General features: G+C 47.3%; 1 protein-coding gene across 2 annotated transcripts in view; it reads left to right on the forward strand.

Annotated features, from left to right (window-relative positions):
• The first annotated feature begins 10,766 nt into the window (after window positions 1-10,766).
• Window positions 10,767-13,608, forward strand: part of LOC138246534 (lens fiber membrane intrinsic protein-like) — a 30,302-nt gene continuing 27,460 nt past the window's right edge. Inside the window, exon 1 of one of the 2 annotated variants that reach the window (XM_069201195.1) lies at window positions 10,767-10,862. The gene's annotated coding sequence lies outside the window, so the exon portion shown is untranslated. Of the gene's footprint in view, window positions 10,863-11,967; window positions 12,009-13,608 lie in introns of those variants that run through there. The other variant, XM_069201194.1, reaches the window with a different exon arrangement.

The following is a 13,608-nucleotide window of genomic DNA, read 5'->3' on the forward strand; positions in this document are numbered from 1 at the left end:
GGCAGTGGGATAAGGGGTGCCTTTGGGGTGCCACCTGTCTTGCCACTGGCTTGACAGGTTTCACAGGACTTACAAAATTCCTTTGTGTCCTCAGACATCCTAGGCCAATGAAACAATGGAACCAATCTGTCCCAAGTTTTCATTTGACCCAGGTGCCCAGCTAGGGGAATGTCATGTGCCAGTGTTAGGAGGAACTTTCTGTATTCCTGAGGAATCACTAATCTCCTGGCAGCTCCAGGTTTAGGACCCTATGCTCAGTGTACAAGAGGTTGTCCTCCCAGTAAACTCTGTGAGAGTCACTGACATCCCCATTAGCCTGTTTGACAGCTTGCTGTCTGAGACCCTCTAATGTGGGACAGGTTTGCTGTGCCACACTCAGCTCCTCTCTGGCAGGCCCCCCTTCACCCAAAAGCTCAGCAGTGTCTGCTTCCAGCTCCTCTGGTGTAGGTTCTGCACAGGGAGGGAATTCTTCTTCCTCAGAAGTAGAATCCACTGTAGAGGGAGGGATAGTAGGAAGTGGTTTGCTTCTACTAGCCCTAGCTTTAGGGAGCACTTGGTCCAGGATCCAAGCTTCCCTGTCCTTTTTGCTTTTTGGCCTGAGCCCTTGTCAAAGCAAAAATATGCCCTGGAATGCCCAGCATTGCTGCATGGGCCTCCAACTCCACATCTGACCAAGCTGATGTCTCCAAATCATTCCCTAATAGACAGTCTACAGGTAAATCTGAAGCTACCACAACTTTCTTTGGACCAGTTACCCCCCCCCCAGTTGAGATTTACAACAGCCATGGGGTGGCTTTGTGTTATGTTGTGAGCATCGGTTACTTGGTACTGGTGTCCAAGTATGTGTTGTTCAGGGTGCACCAGTTTCTCAATCACCATTGTGACACTGGCACCTGTGTCCCTGTAGGCCTGGACCTCAACACCATTTATTAGGGTTAGTTGCTTGTACTTCTCCAAGTTATGGGGGCAAGCAACCAAAGTGGCTAAATCAATAGCCCCTTCAGAGACTAAAGTAGCCTCTGTGGTCTCCCTAATCAGACCAACCCCAACTAAGTTACCAAAAGTGAGCCCAGCTACTCCCTTGGATTGGCTATTAGTAGGTTTGCTCCCACCACCACTGCTATTAGTAGGGACACTAGGTGTAGCAGTAGGGGTTGTAGTGGTAGGAGCAGTGGTGCCTTTCTTTGGACAACTGGGATCTGTTGTCCAATGGCCTTTTATTTTACATAAATAGCACCATGGTTTCTTTTCCTTGTTCTGATTAAAAGAGGATTTGGGCCCACCACCCCCACCAGAGTGTTTTTGTGGGCCTGATGAAGACTCATTTTTAGATTTGTCCCCACCCTTGTCAGAAGACTTACCATCCTTCTTTTTGTTGCCATCTTTGTCACCCCCTGTATGAACTTTTCTGTTCACCCTTGTTCTGACCCGTTTGTCTGCCTTCTTTCCCAATTCTTGGGGAGAGGTCAGATCAGAGTCCACCAAGTACTGGTGCAACAAATCAGACACACAATTATTAAGAATATGCTCTCTCAAGATTAAGTTATACAGGCTGTCATAATCAGTAACTTTACTGCCATGTAACCACCCCTCCAAGGCCTTCACTGAATGGTCAATGAAATCAACCCAGTCTTGTGAAGACTCCTTTTTGGTCTCTCTGAACTTTATCCTGTACTGTTCAGTGGTTATGCCATAACCATCCAGGAGTGCATTCTTAAGAACTTGGAAATTATTAGCATCATTTTCTTTCACAGTAAGGAGCCTATCCCTACCTTTTCCTCTAAATGATAGCCATAGGATAGCAGCCCACTGCCTTTGAGGGACATCCTGTACAACACAGGCCCTCTCAAGTGCAGCAAACCACTTGTTAATGTCATCCCCCTCCTTATAAGGGGGAACTATCTTGTGCAGATTCCTGGAATCATGCTCTTTTGCAGGATGACTATGGGGAATACTGCTGCTGCCACCATGGGTATCTAAACCCAACTTCTGTCTTTCCTTCTCTAATTCAAAAGACTGTCTATCCAAATCCAGCTGTTGCTTTTTAAGCTTCAGTCTGGTTTGTTCCACCCTCAACTTATTGAGTTCCCTCTCTAACATTCTGTCATCAGGGTTGGTGGGAGGGACATTTCTAGAAACAGAGCTATGATGGGAATGAACAGAAGGAGACCTGTCCCTTACAGAAGCCACCCTAACAGCTTGGTTAACAGAAACATTACTACCAGTATGGTGAGAATAAATGCTTTTGCTATGATGTGAGACAACACTATTTATATGGTGTGGCTCATCATCATTACCATCTATGCTAGATTGTCTAGTAATGGGCAGGCTAGGAAGTTTCTTTCCTGAATCTTTTCCTGGGGGAGTCCCTGAATCAGATTGAGAACTATTAGGTACTTTTTCAACAGATGAGGCACCTATGGCCTTATCCTGTTCTCTAAGCATGTTAAGTAACAGTTCCAAGGAAGGATTCTTCCCTACACTCAAACCTCTCTCTATACAGAGACTCCTTGCTCTTTTCCAGCTAAGGTTGTCATATGCAAGTTTGGACAGATCAACATTTTGGCCTGTGCCAGACATTTTTAGAGAGAGTTAAAGTGATAGAAAAAGAGAAAAAAGTTTTCAGAACTTTTTGGAAAGACAGAAAAAACTTTTTAAACTTTCAAGAACTTTTTGAAAGTTTAGAAGTACTTTTCAGCACTTAGAAAAGAGTGAAAAGAGGAAATGCAAAACTTTTTGGCTATGTGTATATACACTGACCTTGTTTTGTATATTTTTCTCTTATGAAAAGTACAATGACAAGAGTGGTAAGTAGTCTCAAGCACTTATCCCACCACTGCACAACCAATGTAGGAGGCTGGACTGGCTTGTAGTGAGTACCAAGGGGTCCTTGCACCTTGCACCAGGCCCAGTTATCCCTTATTAGTGTATAGGGTGTCTAGCAGCTTAGGCTGATAGATAATGGTAGCTTAGCAGAGCAGCTTAGGCTGAACTAGGAGACGTGTGAAGCTACTACAGTACCACTTAGTGTCATATGCACAATGTCATAAGAAAACACAATACACAGTTATACTAAAAATAAAGGTACTTTATTTTTATGACAATATGCCAAAGTATCTTAGAGTGTACCCTCAGTGAGAGGATAGGAAATATACACAAGATATATATACACAATAGCAAAAATATGCAGTATAGTCTTAGAAAACAGTGCAAACAATGTATAGTTACAATAGGATGCAATGGGGAAACATAGGGATAGGGGCAACACAAACCATATACTCCAAAAGTGGAATGCGAACCACGAATGGACCCCAACTCTATGTGACCTTGTAGAGGGTCGCTGGGACTATTAGAAAATAGTGAGAGTTAGAAAAATAACCCTCCCCAAGACCCTGAAAAGTGAGTGCAAAGTGCACTAAAGTTCCCCTAAGGACAAAGAAGTCGTGTTAGAGGAATAATGCAGGAAAGACACAAACCAGCAATGCAACAACTGTGGATTTCCAATCTAGGGTACCTGTGGAACAAGGGGACCAAGTCCAAAAGTCACAAGCAAGTCGGAGATGGGCAGGTGCCCAGGAAATGCCAGCTGCGGGTGCAAAGAAGCTTCTACTGGACAGGAGAAGCTGAGGTTTCTGCAGGAACGAAAACGGCTAGAGACTTCCCCTTTGGTGGACGGATCCCTCTCGCCTTGGAGAGTCGTGCAGAAGTGTTTTCCCGCCAAAAGGACGCCAACAAGCCTTGCTAGTCGCAAATCATGCGTTTGGCGTTTTTGGACACTGCTGGGGCCCAGGAGGGACCAGGAGGTCGCAAATTGGACCTGAAGAGAGAGGGGACGTCGAGCAAGACAAAGAGCCCTCACTGAAGCAGGTAGCCCCCAGAGAAGTGCCAGAAACAGGCACTACGAGGATGCGTGAAACGGTGCTTGCCGAAGTTGCACAAAGGAGTCCCACGTCGCCGGAGACCAACTTAGAAAGTTGTGCAATGCAGGTTAGAGTGCCGTGGACCCAGGCTTGGCTGTGCACAAAGGATTTCCGCCGGAAGTGCACAGGGGCCGGAGTAGCTTCAAAGTCACGGTTCCCAGCAATGCAGCCCAGCGAGGTGAGGCAAGGACTTACCTTCACCAAACTTGGACTGAAGAGTCACTGGACCGTGGGGGTCACTTGGACAGAGTCGCTGGATTCGAGGGACCTCGCTCGTCGTGCTGAGAGGAGACCCAAGGGACCGGTAATGCAGCTTTTTGGTGCCTGCGGTTGCAGGGGGAAGATTCCGTCAACCCACGGGAGATTTCTTCGGAGCTTCTGGTGCAGAGAGGAGGCAGACTACCCCCACAGCATGCACAAGCAGGAAAACAGTCGAGAAGGCGGCAGGATCAGCGTTACAGAGTTGCAGTAGTCGTCTTTGCTACTATGTTGCAGGTTTGCAGGCTTCCAGCGCGGTCAGCAGTCGATTCCTTATCAGAAGGTGAAGAGAGAGATGCAGAGGAACTCGGATGAGCTCTTGCATTCGTTATCTAAAGTTTCCCCAGAGACAGAGACCCTAAATAGCCAGAAAAGAGGGTTTGGCTACCTAGGAGAGAGGATAGGCTACTAACACCTGAAGGAGCCTATCAGCAGGAGTCTCTGACGTCACCTGGTGGCACTGGCCACTCAGAGCAGTCCAGTGTGCCAGCAGCACCTCTGTTTCCAAGATGGCAGAGGTCTGGAGCACACTGGAGGAGCTCTGGACACCTCCCAGGGGAGGTGCAGGTCAGGGGAGTGGTCACTCCCCATTCCTTTGTCCAGTTTCGCGCCAGAGCAGGGGCTAAGGGGTCCCTGAACCGGTGTAGACTGGCTTATGCAGAATTGGGCACCTCTGTGCCCAACAAAGCATTTCCAGAGGCTGGGGGAGGCTACTCCTCCCCTGCCTTCACACCATTTTCCAAAGTGAGAGGGTGTCACACCCTCTCTCAGAGGAAGTTATTTGTTCTGCCATCCTGGGCCAGGCCTGGCTGGACCCCAGGAGGGCAGATGCCTGTCTGAGGGGTTGGCAGCAGCAGCAGCTGCAGTGAAACCCCAGGAAGGGCAGTTTGGCAGTACCAGGGTCTGTGCTACAGACCACTGGGATCATGGGATTGTGCCAACTATGCCAGGATGGCATAGAGGGGGCAATTCCATGATCATAGACATGTTACATGGCCATATTCGGAGTTACCATTGTGAAGCTACATATAGGTAGTGACCTATATGTAGTGCACGCGTGTAATGGTGTCCCCGCACTCACAAAGTTCAGGGAATTGGCTCTGAACAATGTGGGGGCACCTTGGCTAGTGCCAGGGTGCCCTCACACTAAGTAACTTTGCACCTAACCTTTACCAGGTAAAGGTTAGACATATAGGTGACTTATAAGTTACTTAAGTGCAGTGTAAAATGGCTGTGAAATAACGTGGACGTTATTTCACTCAGGCTGCAGTGACAGGCCTGTGTAAGGATTGTCAGAGCTCCCTATGGGTGGCAAAAGAAATGCTGCAGCCCATAGGGATCTCCTGGAACCCCAATACCCTGGGTACCTCAGTACCATATACTAGGGAATTATAAGGGTGTTCCAGTAAGCCAATGTAAATTGGTAAAAATGGTCACTAGCCTGTTAGTGACAATTTGGAAAGAAATGAGAGAGCATAACCACTGAGATTCTGATTAGCAGAGCCTCAGTGAGACAGTTAGTCACTACACAGGTAACACATTCAGGCACACTTATGAGCACTGGGGCCCTGGGTTACCAGGGTCCCAGTGACACATACAACTAAAACAACATATATACAGTGAAAAATGGGGGTAACATGCCAGGCAAGATGGTACTTTCCTACAACAGGGCCCAGTGCTCTTAGTGAAAACCCTATGTTGTCAGTATGTTTGATATGTGTCACTGGGATCCTGCTAGCCAGGACCCCAGTGTTCATACGTTTGGGGCCCATATGTGTTCCCTGTGTGGTGCCTAACTGCATCACTGAGGCTCTGTTAACCAGAACCTCACTGTTTATGCTCTCTATTTGCTTTAAAATTGTCACTGCAGGCTAGTGACTCATTTTACCAATTCTCATTGGCACACTGGAACACCTTTATAATTCCCTTGTATATGGTACTTAGGTACCCAGGGTATTGGGGTTCCAGGAGATCCCCATGGGCTGCAGCATTTCTTTTGCCACCCATAGGGAGCTCAGACAATTTTTACACAGGACTGCCACTGCAGCCTGAGTGAAATAACGTCCACGTTATTTCACAGCCATTTTCACTGCACATAAGTAAACTTATAAGTCACCTATATGTCTAACCCTCACTTGGTGAAGGTTAGGTGCCAAGTTACTTAGTGTGTGGGCACCCTGGCACTAGCCAAGGTGCCCCCACATTTTTCAGGGCAAATTCCCCGGACTTTGTGAGTGTGGGGACACCATTACACACGTGCACTACACATAGGTCACTACCTATGTGTTGCGTCACAATGGTAACTCCGAACATGGCCATGTAACATGTCTAGTGTTCTGGTTCAGGGAGGACCTGGCTTGGCAGTTCAAGTTGGATTGTTCCCATGAGGAGCAGGGTCAAGACTGATTTACATATAGCTGGGTCCAAACTGAGGAGGCATGTTGTGCACAATACTGAAGGAATGGAATACACCCCAGAGAAATTACCACTGACATATCAATTCAAGCATTGCATTCATCACTTTTTGTTTACTTTAGTAACTTTCTGAAAGTGGCCTTTTCAGAATTGTGACTTAAAATCAGATTTTATAATTAAAGACGATTTTAAATTACAATTCTTTAGACACCAAGCTCAACATTCATACCTGCTCCCAATTAAAGGTTCTCACTTATTAAACATAATAAGGTAACCCAATGTTATTGTTAGAAATGGGGTTTTTGGTTGGCAGTCAGGTTACCCCCTGTCCAAGCAAAAGCCCTCACTCTAGTCAGGGTATGTCACACACAATCCAAGATTATCCTGTGCCCACCCTCTGGTAGCTTGGCACAAGCAGTCAGGCTTAACTTAGAAGGCAATGTGTAAAGTATTTGTGCAATAAATCATAAAATACCACCATATAGCATCACAAAAATATACCCCACAGTGTTTAGAAAAATATATACTATTTATCAGGATAATTGTAAGTCAAAACAAATAAAGTTGCAATGTGAATTTGTAGAGATATCACTGAAAAGTGATATACAGTGTCTTAAGTCTTTAAAAAGCAAACAAAGTCTCTTTCAAGCACAAAGTACCTGGTTTGGAGTGGAAAATCTCCTCAGAGGGCCACAGAAGAAGAGAAACGTGGAAAAAGGGTGTGTGCGTCGATTTCTCCCCAGCACACATGGACTTGCGTCGTTATTTTTCACGCGTGGAAGTCGTGCGTCGTTTTCCGGCGCGCGGACAGTCTCTTTCTGTGGATCGCGGGGATTACCAGATGTCCCGTGTCTGTGCGTGCGCGTCGTTCTGCGGGGCTGTGCGTCGAAGTTTCGCTCTCACGGCAGGCGTTGCTTCGATTTCTCCTCTGGAGGTTGGGCGGCGTTGTCCTTGCGAGGCCGTGCGTCGAAGTTCCGGTCATCTCGAAGGCGTCACGTCGATCAGTGTCTGTGTGCAACGTTTTTCTCGCCGTGGAACAAGCTGTGCGTCGAAAGTTTCGGCGCACGAACCGTCCAAGTGAAAAAGAGAAGTCTTTTTGGTCCTGAGACTTCAGGGAACAGGAAGCAAGCTCTATCCAAGCCCTTGGAGAGCACTTTTACAGCCAGACAAGAGTTCAGCAAGGCAGCAGAGCAACAGCAAGGCAGCAGTCCTTTGTAGAAAGCCGTCAGGTGAGTCCTTTAGGCAGCCAGGCAGTTCTTCTTGGCAGGATGCAGGTTCTGGTTCAGGTTTCTTCTCCAGCAAGAGTCTGATGAGGTAGGGCAGAGGCCCTGTTTTATACCCAAATGTGCCTTTGAAGTGGGGGAGACTTCAAAGAGTGGCTTAGAAGTGCACCAGGTCCCCTTTCAGTTCAATCCTGTCTGCCAGGGTCCCAGTAGGGGGTGTGGCAGTCCTTTGTGTGAGAGCAGGCCCTCCACCCTCCCAGCCCAGGAAGACCCATTCAAAATGCAGATGTATGCAAGTGAGGCTGAGTACCCTGTGTTTGGGGTGTGTCTGAGTGAATGCACAAGGAGCTATCAACTAGGCCCAGCCAGACGTGGATTGTAAGGCACAGAAAGATTTAAGTGCAAAGAAATGCTCACTTTCTAAAAGTGGCATTTCTAGAATAGTAATATTAAATCCAACTTCACCAGTCAGCAGGATTTTATATTACCATTCTGGCCATACTAAATATGACCTTCCTACTCCTTTCAGATCAGCAGCTACCACTTCAATACTGTATGAGGGCAGCCCCAATGTTAGCCTATGAAGGGAGCAGGCCTCACAGTAGTGCAAAATCGAATTTAGGAGTTTTACACTACCAGGACATGTAAACTACACAGGAACATGTCCTGCCTTTCACCCACACAGCACCCTGCTCTAGGTGTTACCTAGGGCACACATTAGAGGCGTCTTATATGTGGAGAAAGGGGAGGTTTAGGCTTGGCAAGTACTTTTAAATACCAAGTCGAGGTGACAGTGAAACTGCACACACAGGCCTTGCAGTGGCAGGCCTGAGACAAGGAAAAGGGGCTACTTAAGTAGTTGGCACAACCAGTGCTGCAGGCCCACTAGTAGCATTTAATGTACAGGCCCTAGGCACATAGAGTGCACATTACTAGGGACTTATAAGTAAATTAAATAGTCCAATCAGGTATGATTCAAGGTTACCATGTTTTACGGGAGAGGGCATATGCACTTTAGCACTGGTTAGCAGTGGTAAAGTGTGCAGAGTCTAAAAGCCAGCAAAAACAGTGTCCAAAAAGTGGAGGGAGGCAGGCAAAAAGTTAGGGGTGACCACCCTAAGGCTGTCAGGTCTAACAGTTATCCAATGGGAGAGATAGGCCTGGCAGTAGTGAAAAATGAATTTAAGAGTTTTTCACTATCAGGACATATAAAAGTTAAAAGTATATGTCCAACTTTTTAAAAATACTACACCCTACATATGGGATTTAATACCCTACCCTAGGGGTGACCTATATGTATTAAAAAGAAACTTTGAGGCCTGGCAAAAGATTTCCTTTGCCAGGGTGTAATGGCAGTTGAAAACTGCACACACAGGCTGAGGTATTTAAAGGGCTACGTAACTGGGTGGCACAAGGAGTTCTGCAGGCCCACTAGGAGCATTTAATTTACAGGCTCTGAGTACATGTAGTACCACTTTACTAAGGATTTACGAGTAAATTAAATGTGCCAATTAGGTGCAAGCCAATGTTACCAGGTTTTAAGGAGTGAGCACAAGCACTTTGGCACTGGGTAGCAGAGGTAAAGTGTGCAGAGTCCTAAGGCCAACAGAAACAAGGTCAGCAAAAATGGAGGAGAGGCAACAAGTTTTAAGGGAAGAACACCCTAAAGCTGACAGATCCAACATGTATCATATTTATAGCGAGTAAAAAACAAAAATGACTTCTGATTTTCATGCTTTTGCTCTTTCCTTCATTTCCTGAAGGCCTGACTTCACACCCCACCACAGTGCTATAGTCTGCTTGCAATTTTTAATATTTTAATTGTGAGACAAATATTTGTTGTTTCATTTTGATAGTAATCATAACACTAATGTGGCATATCTTGAGTAATGGTAATGTGGCAACTGTGACTCCAACTCAATGTTACTCATTGTATTGACCTCAGAAAGATGAGTATCAGAGTAGACACGCCGGAATTTGACCCTGAACAGGGGATACATTTGTCCACTGAGATATTTACTGTCGCTTTAGGAAGGGACAATGGAAATATTTTACTGGAAGTGAGCAAAGACAACAGAAAAGTTCAAAGAGAATCACATTGGAGGCATCAGCAACTACCTGGTTATCAAAAGTAATCCGTGTATCCCTCTCACTTCCCTTATGACGTTTATGTTCATCATAAAGTGCATTGAAGCCTATCAATAAACTCCTTTCTCAGGCTGATGCCTATGTGAGCCTCAAGATACCATTGCCTGGTGAATGAATGTTGCGCTGCACAGCTCGGTATAACATATTATCAGTCCAGTCAGGCTACTTTGTAGTTGTAATTGTAAAATTGTATTTATTTAGCGATTACTACCCCTGACTTGGCGCTGAAGTGCTTTGCGGTGAGTGGCACGCGCAAACGCCTCCAGGTGCTAAGACTGGAGGTCAATAGATAATTTAATAGTGGCTGTATGTTGTCCACAATTACTTGCTCATGATGTGGTCTCTAGTTTTCTGTGGCAGAAGCTCAATTTTTTGTATGTTTTCTATGCCTGCAATAGACCTTTCTGTACAAAATCCACTGTCCTAGGCCCCAGTGTCTAACCTCCCATCCTTGGGTATCAATACATCGGCCCTTATAGGCCCACGCGCTGTTGTTTCTGCAGAGCAGCACTCTTCACTGAATGGGCACCTAAGCCGGCCACAATCCCCCCTGATTGTTCCAGGGCCCAGCTAGGATTTGCTCTGAACTGTTAGCACTAGGGCTCAGTGAAAATGCTCAGCTCATCGTTTTCATTCAGCCCCAGGGGGAATGCAGCATCGGCAGCCCTGGCTTTCTGGAACCTGTGGCCTCGCTCCCATTGGCTGGCTGGGGGTCAGGTGCTGCCCTCTTGCCCTGCGCAGCGCCCCTGAGAACTGTTGTTTGCACTAAAGGATTTGCCACCATCAACAGAAATGTTAAAGGGATAACTTTTTGGAATGAGGCCTGCTCTGCCTTTCGAGCTGTGCTCAGCGGTGGAGAAACAGCTTCACGTGTGCTCGTGAGCAAGGCCTTGGCCAGGTAAGTCCCTCTGCAGGCAGGTCCACCGCGCTCATACATGGCGACATACACCAACATAGCTGCACACTACATACAAGTAAAAAACGTACGTATGGTTCAAAATCAGAAGTTAAAGACGTCCCTACTAGTCGGAATGCGTCCATCTACGCAGACTTTTGATGAACAAGGGACGTAGTTTAGAATTCAGTCTCGGGGACAGAGGGCGTGCGATATCACTGGCGCTTGTGGGGAATGCTGAGATTAGCTCATCCAATAAGAAGGCATAGAATCGGGCATTAATAGGGGGCATTAACTGCTTTTCCCCGACTGCATTCTAAGATCCGTGAAGCTATGGAGCGGGGCATTAAGTAAGATGCGAACAGGTGGTATCCGAGACACTTTTAAACTCCTGGTAAACTTTGTTCACGATGAAGCAGCCGCGGTCCGAAGGATCCGGGCAATAACTAGGATATTTGACAGGAAGTTAATGTCTTTACTTTGTGTGATGGATGCTACGCTGGTTCACCTCAGCTTGCGTGCACTGACCGCAGACCCGGTCGATGACACGAGTTCTGTCTTCCTAGCTCCCCTCGGGCAGTTTTACCCCTCCTCGGACCTATACCGAGGGCACGCGCCAATAACCAGCGTTTTTAATGAGTAACCATTCACATGAATCATAATATAAACCCAGATGTAATGATAATTATATAGGTGCCTGCCGTTTCTAAGCGCTGTAGCTCAGTGTTCCTGGAGCAAGGCAACATCTTTTTGCCTTCGAACTTGGCCTTGGACGGCGGCCACAGGTCTGCAGCGTGCCCGGGCTGGTCGCTGCCTGAACCGAGTGCAGACAACACCCTGGCACAAGGGTGACCGGGGGCGTCCAGCCTGCCCGTCCCCCTCTCCCCCACAGCACCGTCCGCCATATTTAGGGCCAGATTCACCGAGGGATGCGTGGACGCTCAAGTGATGGCGTACACAACGTTAGTAAACGACCCCCCGAGCCCCTGCCTTTTACATGCCCTTTAAGGACCTTCCTAGTGGCTGTCGCAGGCCTTTATTAATTGTACGCGTGCTCCGTGGGTTGCAGGTTCAAGCCCCTTTATTCAGTCCTTTTCCAAGGGAACAATGCAGACATTCTTTCTGATTGGGACGTCAGTGGATGAAAAGGTGTGTGACTTACAAACTGTCACCGTCGTGTGAAGGTCTCTTTGTTGCTGTGCCCCGCATGTCCTCTCGTTGTTTTATACATGGACAATGTTAATTGTAATAGTGAGTAGTACCCTTCCAAAAAACACATATTTATAGACGTGCACTACGAGTTATTATCACACGGGCGCGGGACCAGCTGATTACGATCGTAGCGCACAGGTCTCCGCTGTATGTGTTTTTTTTCCAATGTCGTAACTTCTTTTTACTATAGCGGTGCGAGGGCGGAAGCTTCACTTCTACGCACTTCGGGTTGTTATTTCAGGGGCACAGAGGGAGTTAGTCACGGTGTCTTTGTGGGGTGTCATTTGTCTCGTGGGGTATCTCCCCGAGGGGGTGGGGTGAGCTGGAGCCGTGGGAGGCCGGGTTGAAGGTCACGGATGCTGTCCCTGTCAGTCTCTCCAGCGCCGGGGTTTATGGCAGCATAAGCGGCGGCGCACGGGCAGAGAGAGATAGAGATGAGATAGAGAGAGAGACAGAAGAGAGAACGAGAGAGACAAGGGAGAGAGAAAGAGATCATGAAAAAACTGAGAGGATGAGAAGGAATGGAAAGAGAGGGGAAGGGGCGAGGGTCGGGCTGGCCCCAGCCTGGCCCAGGTGTCAGAGGGTGATGAAGGCGAGGGGCGCCGGTGTTTGCCAGCTTCGCCGGGGCCTGCTCTCTTTTTGGGGAGTTGTACAACCACATATGCCGGGCACCACACAGATTTATTTGTGATCGGGAGCCAGGAATCCAGGACGGGCTCTGCTGTGACAATGTCTTGTATTCGGGTGTGTTGGCCCATTTTGGTTCAGCTGCAGAGAGTCAAAACAGCAACTAATAAAGAACATTCTTTTTAATACAAAATCCCCGAACTGGACATCAGTTTCCCAGTGACTTGGAGCCAGGCTTAGCGCTACACACGTGGCAGGTGCGTTATTGAAAGCATGCGCCTTGACATACGCTCTGGCCGGCACTTGGCGCTTCCTTATCTGCATCACTAGCTGTGCTCTGCTCAAAAAGCGCTCACCAAGAACTACAGTTTGCTCCTTACACGATGTCGTCACGGACATGGTTGCCACTTGCCAGTGCTGAGCTGTCATATAGCAACATAGTGCATTCTGGGAGTTGTATGATCGTGGTATTATTATAGCACAAACCTAGCCAAGAGACTAAAAGCAGCGCCACAGACAATGAGTGAACCGAGAGGTGACTGCTTTCTGTGAATGGGGTTGTTACTGCCTTGTGTGTAGTGTTCTTTACATAGCTGCCACGTTTCCCAGGTACATGCATGATGTGCTGCTCCAGTCCAAGTTTTTTCATTTGCATTTTGGGACTTGTAGTCCTGTATAAATAAACTACAAGTCCCATAATTCAAAGGAAAACATGGACAGGAGCACCAGATCACGCATGGACCTTGGAAACGTGGCAGGGCTGTGTTTAAGGAACTGATTCTCAATTCTTCCCAAACTGTAGCAGGGATGGGCCAGTCCTGATGGACAGAGGAAGGATCTTTCATGTTCTTTGAACTTAAGTGGGGCGGACCTGTTACCTTTCGTTCTTTTTTGCATTTTTCCAATGTGA

Source organism: Pleurodeles waltl, chromosome 7 (assembly GCF_031143425.1).
Source record: "Pleurodeles waltl isolate 20211129_DDA chromosome 7, aPleWal1.hap1.20221129, whole genome shotgun sequence".
Lineage (NCBI taxonomy): Eukaryota > Metazoa > Chordata > Amphibia > Caudata > Salamandridae > Pleurodeles > Pleurodeles waltl.